This window comes from Hibiscus syriacus, unplaced genomic scaffold (genome assembly GCF_006381635.1).
Source record: "Hibiscus syriacus cultivar Baekdansim isolate YM2019G1 unplaced genomic scaffold, ASM638163v2 tig00110429_pilon, whole genome shotgun sequence".
NCBI lineage: Eukaryota > Viridiplantae > Streptophyta > Magnoliopsida > Malvales > Malvaceae > Hibiscus > Hibiscus syriacus.
This window is the reverse complement of record NW_024062733.1, coordinates 12,595,430-12,609,200: the sequence shown is the minus strand read 5'-3', so window position 1 is coordinate 12,609,200 and position 13,771 is coordinate 12,595,430.

Here is a 13,771-nt window from a genome sequence, read left to right as displayed (position 1 = left end):
TTCTGGAGAACACTCTTTCCCAAAGAGAAGATTACAAATTTGCAAACTTACAAGGAAAACCTCACAAGGTAAGATGTTGCACAATTCTAGAACAAGAAAAAAGCACTCACAATAATTACAAATGAGCACAAAGGAAAATTGGCTTGATTTGCACAAACTTGGTGTTGATGCTTTCTCTCTTGTTTCTCTATAATTTCATGTTGATCAAGGGCTTCAGAACTTGTTTAAATACACCTTGAATCACTTCTGAACGTTGGGGATGATTAGTGAAGATCATATAGCCGTTTTAGTGTGAAAACAATTAATAAAACAGCTTGGAGCGTGGGGGGAATCGATACCCCCTATGGGAATCGGTTCCCTAAGTGTAAAATTCAAATATTTCGACCGCTATACAGGGGGGATCGGTACCCCCTGGGGGGGAATCGGTTCTCTCCGAGCATACTGGATTTCTCGGAGCCAAAACCATTCAGGGGGGAATCGTACCCCCTTAGGGGGGAATCGGTTCCCTCTGAGTAATCTAGAATTTTGACTTTGAAACGGTTCGAATACTTTGTAAAATTATTTGAAATTGTTTTAAGTTTAAAACTTAATTTTACACTTTGAGTAAGGATTAAAAATGATCTTTGAAAGATTTGGAGTAATGTTTTGATATTCGAATAATTCTATCGAATATACTTAGAAAATCATTTGGAAAATCTTAAAATTCATTTAACTTAATTGTTATATCGAAATATCAAAATGTTTTCAACAATCTCCCCCTTTTTGATATAAAAAAACATTTTAGTAATTTTAAGATTTTGAAATCAAGTTTTGAAATTACTCCCCCTTACTTAACACTTCTCCCATTTAGCATTTAGAAAACACATTTAACACCATTTAACACTTCTCCCTCTTTTTGTTAAATCAAAAAGACATTTTAAAGAATTTAAACAGTTTTTAAGTCATTAGCCAATTGATATATAAAATAAGCTGCTAAGATCACAAGCAAGAGAAACGTTAGCCATAGTTTCATAATCAATATTCATAATTAATGTGAAATGGAAAGATTGGTCATATATCTAATCATGAAGTAAATGATGCAATAATGAATAATTTAATCACACCAAATAGATAATTTCTAACATTCATAAATCCAAACAAATTCAAAGTCAATCAATCCACAAATTCAAACATTCCAAAATATTCAAAATGTTAAAACAATAAGTTTGGAGTTCAAAGCAAAACATTGAATCACATATCCGGATCAGGAGGAGGAAAACGAGCTCACATAGCGGCCATTTCGCTAGTGAGGTCATTAATACATGTGTTGGTGCTTCATTATTTACACGCATTTCCGAAGAATTTCTAATTGTTGAGCTCCCATTGTGGATAAATGGGACTCTATAGAAGTAAAGCGCGAATCCATAGTAGCGTATCGAAAATCGAATGTCTCCATAAAGGATTGGAAATATGGAGGCATTGGATGCGTTTGTTGTGCTTTCTCTTCGGCTGCTCCTCGGCTGCTCACGCTCATCTTCGGCTTCATCGATGTCTGCATTAATTACTCAAGCTCGAGATCTTCGTCAGCTTCGGGTGGAGCTTGTGAAGAACTAGCTCCCGGAGATTTGCAGAAGATCAAACCTATGCACCGGTTTCCTTATCCTTAATCCATCCGCTCGTTAAGGAAAGAAGGTTAATTTGTTTCTTAAGGGGGGAAAAACGGCTAGAACGACTAAGTGTAACACCCCCACCCGTACGACCGGATATGAGTCAGAGATATTACATTGACTTTTAAAACACAATCTTAGCCAATAATAGCAAAATATTGAACTTATATTAAGAAAATACGATAATATTGTAATATAAGTTTACCAAATATTCAGAGCATACACAACTTGACCCTTTAATTACATGCCAACTGCCATTTACATAACAAAAGACCTACTGATTAAGTTGTTTCTGATCTGGGTGGTTGCAGGAGTAATGTTGTCCAACTATTGAACGTGTCCCGTCTACTTTCTTGGATCCTACGTGTGAAACACTCACACGCTAAGTCATCGACTTAGTGAGGAAATATTATAATAACAAGGAAATGTAATAAACATGTCATAATGATATGGAATGAGATGAAAGCATGTACTAATCAATGTAATTTACATCACCAATATCCATACTGTAAACATATTACTTTAACATTCATGAATTTGTATTAATAATTTTATTGGCCCATGATACCATATTGAGAACCTAAGGTATGTGAGTATTGTGAGGTTATGCACTATGCTGTCACCACAGCTCGTATAATTGCCCGAAGTGCCACGTAGAATTGCACCGTAGTGCATATAATAATGTCCATAAGGACCACATATTATTCCTTAAGAATCATACATATACTAGGGATCAAGTATGTGTCTTACAAGACTTCACACATGTTCCACAGAATATATATATCCCAAAGGACGCGTAGAATTGCACCGTAGTGCCATATAATAATGTCCATAAGGACCCATATTATTCCTTAAGAATATACATATACTAAGATCAAGTATGTCTTACAAGACTTCACACATGTTCCACAGAATATATATATATCCCGAAGGACCGCGTAGACCCTCTACCCTTGGCATGCCAACTATACCTATAGTTCTCATCTACATAACATGGGCTTTCACACTTCACATAATTTGTATCACGTAGACATAGTATTTTCATACCTTTATCACAGGCATATCATTTCCTGCATATTCATCATGTAATGCATATGGTATAAACTTATATCATGTTTCATATATGGAATGTAATCATCGATTAAAATATTGAGTCTAGACTTATCATAAGTCTAGAACTGATTATAATACTATATCCATGCTATGCATATGCACTCACCTATTTCCTTGCTTTTTCCTCGATCTATCCTACTTGTCGATTGTTCCAGAACTCGTTTAGGCTCGATATCTATAGTAATTCAATGATACTTATCAGTATACTAATTAATATATTATAAAACATCATTCCTTAGACTCAGAGAAAAGCCAATTTCATCCTTTAATGAAGGTATGCATCGATGCACTACTGATGCATCGGTGCATAAAAATGCATTCGATGTTGTATTATTATTGGGATGCATCGATGCATGACTTATGCATCGATGCACTAATTGCATTCGATGTTTCTATTTTAAAAGAGTGCATCGATGCATTACCAATGCATCGATACACCTTCAAATAATTTCTGGGTTTAAACTTGATGCATCGATGCACTATGAATGTGCATCGATGCACTCTGCTCAGAATCCTCTTTTATGCCCGAAAATCCACTCTTTTCAGCTTAATACTTATATCATCCCCTTTTATTTCCTAACTTGCATACTCTTACTTAAACTAATTATTTTCCATTAAATACTTCTAAAACTTAGAAATCTAATTCTCCATGTAGAATTTAAGAATCTAACCCAAATTTCAACATGTTCTAATTGAATTCTAACACCTCATACTCATAGTTAGCTTGATGACAAGTCAAATCCAGCTTCTAATTCTTTTATGACCTTTAATCTAAGATTTCATTCAATGGCTCAACCTTTAATCTCCCTTAACTTGCAATTCTTTGAGTTCTAGGATCTTGTTTCTCTCCATATTTCCTACATCTTCATAACCAAACCCATGCTTAACTCATAAGAATTAATCCAAAAGAAGACAACTCACCTTTGCTTGCAAGCTTCACGGTTGGAGAAGGAAGAGAAGAAGAGAAAAGTCTGGAATGTTTATCTCAAATGCCCACGTGATTTATAAAATCACCCTAAGAAATATTTAATTATTTCACTTACTAAATTACTCTTTTGCCCTAATTCTCCTCCTTTAATTCAATCCTACACCAAATAACTCAAATAGGTCATTGAACTCTTCCATCATTTTACTTAAATCACCATATTGAAACTTTGCAAATTAATCACTAACCGGCATGGAGGATGTTACAAATCTCCTCCCTTAAGAAATTCGTCCTCGAATTTCAATAAGAAAAGAGATGGGGATACTGATTCCTCATATCCTCCTCACGCTCCCATGTTGCTTCCCTTACTTGTGATTTCTCCAGTGAACTTTGACCAACGGAACTGATTTATTCCTCAACGTTAACTTCATAAGCCAATTCTCACCGGTTCTTCTTCATATGTCAGATCCGATGGACTTCTACTTGTTCTGGGGAACGATGTGAGAGGGACGGACCTATATCTTCGTAACATGGACACATGGAACGCTATGATCTCTCCATTTCCGGTGGCAAGGATAACGATATGCCACGAGTCCTGTCCTTTTAACAACTTCATATGGCCCAAATGAATCTAGGACTTAACTTTCCTTTCCGACTAAAACGTAATATTTCCAGGGAGATACTTTAAGAAAAACTTTATCTCCAACTTCGAACTCAATCCCTTTCTTTTAAGATCAGAATAGGACTTTTGCGATCAGATGCCACTTTGAGGTTATGCTGAATTTACCGCACTTCTCTTCCACATCTTGAATCAAATCTGACCAATTACACTCGATCTTTGAGCTCATACCAGTTTATGGAGTACGACATTTCCTCCATATACTCATAGGGTGCCATTTAATACTGGATTGATAACTATTGTAAGCGAACTCTACCAGTGGTAAATATTTCTCCCACGACCCTTTAAACTCAATAACACATGCTCGCAACATATCTTCCAATATTTGAATAGCTCTTTTTGATTGCCCATCCGTCTGAGGGTGAAAGGCCGTACTAAGTTAAGGCGAGTTCCCAACGCTCCCTGCAAAGATTTCCAGAATCTCGAAGTGAATCGAGGGTCTCGGTCAGAAACTATGGAAAACAGGTACTCCATGCAATCTAATAATTTCTCTAATGTTAATTCCGCATATTTTTCCATAGAGAAATTAGTTTTGACGGGAATGAAATGAACTGATTTGGTCAAACGATCAACGATGACCCAAATTGAATCTCTTTTGTTCGGAGTCAAGGGTAACCCCGAAACAAAATCCATCATCACATCCCACTTCCATTGAGGAATAGAAAGGGGTTGTAATAATCCAGATGGAACCTGGTGCTCAACTTTAACTTGTTGACATACTAGCACTTAGACACAAATTCAGTGATGCTTCTTTTCATCCCTGACTACCAAAATCGATCTTAATATCCATATACATCTGGTTCACCGGGTGCATCGTCAATGGACTACAATGAGCTCTGTCAATATTTCTTTCTTCAAATCTTCATTGTCGGGTATCACAATTCTTCCTTTGCAATACAAATTTCCATCTGACTTAACCTCAAAGTCTTTAATTCTTCATTCTTATTTGCTCTATTCTTTTCAAACACATTTCATCTTTACTTTGCAATCTCTAATTCGATCCAACCATGCTGGTTTAAGTTTTAACTCTGCACATAGACCACCATCTCATTAAAGATAATCTTTTTAACTCTGCACATAGACCACCATCTCCAGTTAAAGATAATCTTGCATCCATAGCTCTTAAGGCTGCAAACGTTTTCCTGCTTAAGGCATCTGCTACTACGTTAGCTTTTCCGGGATGATAGTCAATTATCACATCATAATCTTTCAAGAACTCTACCCATCTACGTTGCCTCAAATTTATCTCTTTTTGAGTCATCAGATACTTCAGGCTCTCATGATCCGTATATAAGTAACAACGTTCTCCATAAAGATAATGACGCCAAATCTTGAGAGCAAACACTACCGCAGCCATTTCTAAATCATGGGTGGGGTAATTCTTTTCATGTGGTTTCAACTGTCTTGATGCATACGCTACCACTTTCCCTTCTTGCATTAACACACACCCTAACCCATTATAGGAGCGTCACTAAACACTACGAAATTCTTTCCAGTTTCAGGTTGAACTAATACAGGAGCTTCTGTCAAAATTTCCTTTAAAACTTCAAAACTTCTTGACATTCAGGAGTCCACACAAACGGTATGTTCTTTCTCATCAGCTTGGTTAGAGGCAGCACAATCATCGAAAAATTCTTAACGAATCTTCGATAGTAACCGGCAAGTCCAAGAAACTCCGAACTTCAGACACATTCTTAGGAACTTCCCAATCCATTGAAGATAAGATTTCGAGGATAAAGATGTGATAAATGAGAATAAATGAGTTTAAGCATGAGTATGTAAGTTAAGAATAAGAAAGGGGATATATGAAGCAATTAAGCTGGGAAAAGTGAATTTTCGTGCATAAATTGGAATTATGGACTAATGTGCATCGGTACACATTCAACATGTACCGATGCATCAAGGGTAAATTCCAGAAATTATTCAGCGTGCATCGATGCACACATGAAGGCATCGATGCATGGAAATTTTGAAGCTACTTTGTGCATCGTTGCACCCATAGTGCATCGATACACCCCTAAAGGAAAAAGTGAATTATAGTTCAATAAATTAGTTTAAGTTATTAACATCGAATTATAAGGTTTAGGCTTCTAATAATCATCTTGGAAATTATGATTATATAGATATCGAGCACGAACAAGTTCCGGGGCGACTATCAAGTTAAGATTCGATCGAAAGAAATGAATCATAAAATGGGATTGGAACTTAGTGAGGCCAAGGTGAGTGCACATTATTTAGTATATGATGTTTAATGGGAAATAAGTCTTGCGACAAGTCTATTTCCAATAGTAAATGCATGAATTCCTAGATAGAAGTGTTGAGTTAATCGATTGACGAAATTGGCCAAGAGGGGGGTGAATTGGCAATTAAAAATTTAGTGGAAGCTTTTGCAGAAAATTGAAAGTAATTGCACAGCGATTTAGAGTGGTTCGACTTTCTCAATCAAAGTCTACGTCCACTACCTTAGCTATCCACACTAAGGATTTCCAACAAATTCACTAATTTGTTCTTTCTTTTGAGGCCAAAGAGATAACCTTACAACACCCTCAAGAATATACCCCAATTCTGGAGAACACTCTTTCCCAAGAGAAGATTACAAATTTGCAAACTTACAAGGAAAAACTCACAAGGTAAGATGTTTGCACAATTCTAGAACAAGAAAAGAACACTCACAATATTACAAATGAGCACAAAGGAAAATTGGCTTGATTTGCACAAACTTGGTGTTTGATGCTTTCTCTCTTGTTTCTCTATAATTTCATGTTGATCAAGGGCTTCAGAACTGTTTAAATACACCTTGAATCACTTCTGAACGTTGGGGATGATTAGTGAAGATCATATAGCCGTTTAGGTGAAAACAATTAATAAAACAGCTTGGAGCGTGGGGGGAATCGATACCCCCTATGGGAATCGGTTCCCTAAGTGTAAAATTCAAATATTTCGACGCTATACAAGGGGGATCGGTACCCCCTGGGGGGAATCGGTTCTCTCCGAGCATACTGGATTTCTCGGAGCCAAACCATTCAGGGGGAATCGGTACCCCCTTAGGGGGGAATCGGTTCCCTCTGAGTAATCTAGAATTTTTGACTTTGAAATGGTTCGAAATACTTTGTAAAATTATTTTGAAATTGTTTTAAGTTTAAAACTTAATTTTACACTTTGAGTAAGGATTAAAAATGATCTTTGAAAGATTTGGAGTAATGTTTTGATATTCGAATAATTCTATCGAATATACTTAGAAAATCATTTGGAAAATCTTAAATTCATTTAACTTAATTTGTTATATCGAAATATCAAAATGTTTTCAACAATCTCCCCCTTTTTGATATACAAAACATTTTAGTAATTTTAAGATTTTGAAATCAAGTTTTGAAATTACTCCCCCTTACTTTAACACTTCTCCCTTTAGCATTTAGAAAACACATTTAACACCATTTAACACTTCTCCCCCTCTTTTGTTAAATCAAAAAGACATTTTAAAGAATTTAAACAAGTTTTTTAAGTCATTTAGCCAATTGATTATATAAAATAAGCTGGTAAGATCACAAGCAAGAGAACGTTAGCCATTAGTTTCATATCAATATTCATAATTAATGTGAAATGGAAAATTGGTCATATATCTAATCATGAAGTAAATGATGCAATAATGAATAAATTTAATCACACCAAATAGATAATTTCTAACCATTCATAAATCCAAACAAATTCAAAGTCAATCAATCCACAAATTCAAACATTCCAAATATTCAAAATGTTAAAACAATAAGTTTGGAGTTCAAAGCAAAACATTGAATCACATATCCGGATCAGGAGGAAAACGAGCTCACATAGCGGCCATTTCGCTAGTGAGGTCATTAATACATGTGTTGGTTGCTTCATTATTTACACCATTTCCCGAAGAATTTCTAATTGTTGAGCTCCCATTGTGGATAAATGGGACTCTATGAAGTAAAGCGCGAATCCATAGTAGCGTATCGAAAATCGAATGTCTCCATAAAGGATTGGAAATATGGAGGCATTGGATGCGTTTGTTGTGCTTTCTCTTCGGGCTGCTCCTCGGGCTGCTCACGCTCATCTTCGGCTTCATCGATGTCTTGCATTAATTGCTCAGCTCGAGATCTTCGTCAGCTTCGGGTGAGCTTGTGAAGAACTAGCTCCCGGAGTATTTGCAGAAGATCAAACCTATGCACCGGTTTCCTTATCCTTAATCCATCCCGCTCTCGTTAAGGAAAGAAGGTTAATTTGTTTCTTAAGGGGAAAAATGGCATCTAGAACGACTCTAAGTGTAACACCCCCAACCCGTACCCGACCCGGATATGAGTCAGAGATATTACATTGACTTTTAAAACACAAATCTTAGCCAATAATAGCAAATATTTGAACTTATATTAAGAAAATACGATAATATACATATTGTAATATAAGTTTACCAAATATTCAGAGCATACACAACTTGACCCTTTAATTACATGCCAACTGCCATTTACATAACAAAATGACCTACTGATTAAGTTGTTTCTGATCTGGTGGTTGCGGAGTAATGTTGTCCAACTATTGAACGTGTCCCGTCTACTTTCTTGGATCCTACGTGTGAAACACTCACACGCTAAGTCATCGACTTAGTGAGGCAATAATATTATAATAACAAGGAAATGTAATAAACATGTCATAATGATATGGAATGAGATGAAAGCATGTACTTAATCAATGTAATTTACATCACCAATATCCATACCTGTAAACATATTACTTTAACATTCATGAATTTGTATTAATAATTTTATTGGCCCATGATACCATATTGAGACCTAAGGTATGTGAGTATTGTGAGGTTATGCACTATGCTGTCACCACAGCTCGTATAATTGCACCGAAGTGCCACGTAGAATTGCACCGTAGTGCCATATAATGTCCAAGGACCACATATTATTCCTTAAGAATCATATACATATACTAGGGATCAAGTATGTGTCTTACAAGACTTCACACATGTTCCACAGAATATATATATCCCGAAGACCGCGTAGAATTGCACCGTAGTGCCATATAATGTCCATAAGGACCACATATTATTCCTTAAGAATCATATACATATACTAAGGATCAAGTATGTGTCTTACAAGACTTCACACATGTTCCACAGAATATATATATATCCCGAAGGACCGCGTAGACCCTCTACCCTTGGCATGCCAACTATACCTATAGTTCTCATCTACATAACATGGGCTTTCACACTTCACATAATTTGTATCACGTAGACATAGTATTTTCATACCTTTATCACATAGGCATATCATTTCCTGCATATTCATGTCATGTAATGCATATGGTATAAACTTATATCATGTTTCATAATATGGAATGTAATCATCGATTAAAATATTGAGTCTAGACTTATCATAAGTCTAGAACTGATTATAATACTATATCCATGCTATGCATATGCACTCACCTATATTTCCTTGCTTTTTCCTCGATCGATCCTACTTGTCGATTGTTCCAGAACTCGTTTAGGCTCGATATCTACATAGTAATTCAATGATACTTATCGGTATACTAATTAATATATTATAAACTATCATTCCTTAGACTCAGAGAAAAGCCAATTTCATCCTTTAATGAAGGTATGCATCGATGCACTACTGATGCATCGGTGCATAAAATGCATTCGATGTTGTATTAATACTGGATGCATCGATGCATGACTTATGCATCGATGCACTAATTGCATTCGATGTTTCTATTTTAAAAGAGTGCATCGATGCATTACCAATGCATCGATACACCTTCAAATAATTTCTGGGTTTTTAAACTTGATGCATCGATGCACTATGAATGTGCATCGATGCACTCTGCCCAGAATCCTCTTTTATGCCCGAAAATTCACTCTTTTCAGCTTAATACTTCATATATCATCCCCTTTCTTATTTCCTAACTTGCATACTCTTACTTAAACTAATTATTATCCATTAAATACTTCTAAAACTTAGAAATCTAATTCTCCATGTAGAATTTAAGAATCTAACCCAAATTCCAGCATGTTCTAATTTGAATTCTAGCACCTCATACTTCTTAGTTAGCTTGATGACAAGTCAAATCCAGCTTCTAATTCTTATTATGACCTTTAATCTAAGATTTTATTCAATGGCTCTCAACCTTTAATCTCCCTTAACTTGCAATTCTTTGAGTTCTAGGATCCTTGTTTTCTCTCCATCTTATTTCCTACATCTTCATTAACCAAACCCATGCTTAACTCATAACAATTAATCCAAAAGAAGACAACTCACCTTTGCTTGCAAGCTTCACGGTTGGAGAAGGAAGAGAAGAAGAGAAAAGTCTGGAATGTTTATCTCAAATGCCCGCGTGATTATAAAATCACCCTAAGAAATATTTAATTATTCACTTACTAAATTACTCTTTTGCCCTATAATTCTCCTCCTTTATAATTCAATCCTACACCAAATAACTCAAATAGGTCATTGAACTCTTCCATCATTTTACTTAAATCACAAAATATTGAAACTTTGCAAATTAATCACTAACCCGACATGGAGGATGTTACATTAAGCCCAGCTTTGGAAAACATATTACTCAAAATGCAACCGTAAACAAGAGATGAACAGAGTTTTTTGTTAGGAACAAGATTTACGGTTTCAATAATTTCAGCAAAAATAATATGAGGTAGGTTGATTTTAATATTGTTTTCGAAACAATGTAACCACCAAAGATCTATGGCTCTAAGAGTAGAATAACGACCTCTGGATGGTCGAAACCACCAAGAAATCATTAGATGAAGAAAACGTTCATAAGGTCTAGGACACTTGCACTATCCATTCTTTTATAACGAGATCCTAAAACCTTTTCATTTGAAATACCATCATTATCTAATCCGAATGTATTGGCTATGTAAGCCGAGTCAATATATAAGAATTATCCTAGAAGGTAGGAACGAATTCCTATGGTTTCGGTTTCAGTTTGGTTTTAACACAAACGGCATTAGAATAGAAAATACGAACAAGTTGATGGTAAACGATGGGTTCAAGGTCAAATAGTTTATCAAATTTCCACTCTTGTAAAAGAGGAAGATATTTAAAATTGATAGCTAACATAGCTTGACGAGAAGGAATATGTTCTTCTCGGATTTTGTAAGAGTCAAAATATTGATAATACCAAAAACGATGATTTCTAGGACCAGGATGATTGAAACACGAATTTTGGATAGTCAAGTTAGGATCAATGGGATTAGGATTAGAAATTGGAATAGGGGGAGGATTTGGAGGTGGATTTGGTTGACGGTGTGAACGACTAGATGAAGACCTAGCACTTTTAGGATTGGACATGGTTTAGGAAATCGGAATAGAATTGATAACCTGTAATTTAAAAAAAAATGTATGCAATTCAATCAATCCTAAAACTCAATTGAGTCCTCATTATTTCAAGGTTCTCTAAATCAATCCTAATGGGCAAAGTTTTGAAAAAACTTTTGAAAATATGGTTTGAGAAACAATATATGTATAGTTTTCATAATAACAACATAATTTAATCAAAACACAATAATTTGAAAATTAATTTTTTTATTTCAAAAATTTAGAAAATTTTGAAAAAATCTTGTGTTTTTGATGAAATTAGTTGTAATATCTAGTTTCTAATCACTAAATAATCAATGCCCGATCAATAATTCAACCTAGAACTAATTAAAACTAGTTCTATGTTCATAAATTGATAAAAAAAAGGTTTTGGAAAAATACCTTGAATGATTTCGGATTTGAGTGAGATTAGATGAAGTTTGCACGTTTTTGATGATTCCAACAGGTTTAGAGGATGATATTTGAAGTGAATTCCGATTAAAAACGTTGATTTTAGGCAAGAATTGAGATTTGAGATAGTAGAGGGAAGAAACGGTGTGAAGGAATAAGAGAGGGTTTGAGCAAATATTAGGTTCTGGCCGTGTTTAACCAAAACCCTAGGGGGTATCGATTCCCCTGTGGGGGGGAATCGGTTCCCCTTCAAAGGGGGAATTGGTTCCCTAAAGGGGGGATCGATCCCCTCTGCACTAAAATGCTAAAATCTGATTTTAAACACCCAAAATGCTAAATTAATTTCCTCTAATGGTATTGGCAACTCATATATCGAAAATTAATCATGTTCAAACAATTCAATTAATCTTTAAACGATATTTGAACATAAAATTAATTTTTCATCAAGAATCATAAACTCCCCCTAACAAATAGCAATGAATGGAATCAAAAATTGCTATTATAAGCATTTTTCATTATTATTAAAAGTGCTAAAATTATTTTAAAACACTCAGTGAAGATAGATTGGTCAAACCTAATTCTCTCATAAGTGTCCAAAATCGTTCATTGTCTAAAGGTTTTGTAAAGATATCCGCTAATTGGTGCAAAGTATCAACAAATTCTAGAACTACATCTTCCTTAGTGACATGGTCTCTAATGAAGTGATGTCTTATTTCAATGTGCTTAGTTCTAGAGTGTTGGATGGGATTTTTAGTGAGGCAAATAGCACTAGTATTGTCACACTTGATAGGAATGGTACCTACTTCAATTCCATAATCAAAAAGTTATTGTTTCATCCATAAAACTTGTCCACGGCAACTACCGGCTGAAATGTATTCGACTTCAGTGGTAGATAATGCAACACAATTTTGTTTCTTTGAAAACCAAGAAATTAACATATTTCCAAGGAATTGGCAAGTATCGGAGGTGCTTTTCCTATCTAATTTGCATCCTCCGTAATCCGCATCAGAAAAAGCATGCAAGCTAAAGCTAGAGTCTCTAGGATACCAAAGTCCTAGACTAGGAGTATCTTTAAGGTATCTAAAGATTCTCTTAACAGCTAGTAAATGTGATTCCTTAGGACATGATTGAAATCTAGCACATAAGCAAACACTAAACATAATATCCGATCTACTTGCAGTTAGATAAAGTAGAGATCCAATCATTGACCTATATAATTTGACATCTACACATTTACCTCCTTCATCTAAGTCAAGCTTTGTTGAAGAGCTCATTGGAGTGTCATGAGGTTTCCTATTTTCCAGTCCAAACTTCTTGAGCATATCTTTGACGTACTTAGCTTGATTGATGAAGATGCCATCTTTTCTTTGCTTGATTTGGAGTCCCAAGAAAAATGAGAGCTCCCAATCATGCTCATTTCAAACTCACTTTGTATTAGCTTAGAAAATTCTTGGCAAAGAACGTCATTAGTAGAACCAAATATTATATCATCAACATAAATTTGAACTACTAATAAATATTTACCTTTATGCTTAAAAAACAATGTAGTGTCAACCTTCCCTTTTGAAAAACCTTTTTCAATTAAAAAATTTGACAATCTTTCATACCAAGCTCTAGGAGCTTGCTTTAAACCATAAAGAGCTTTTGT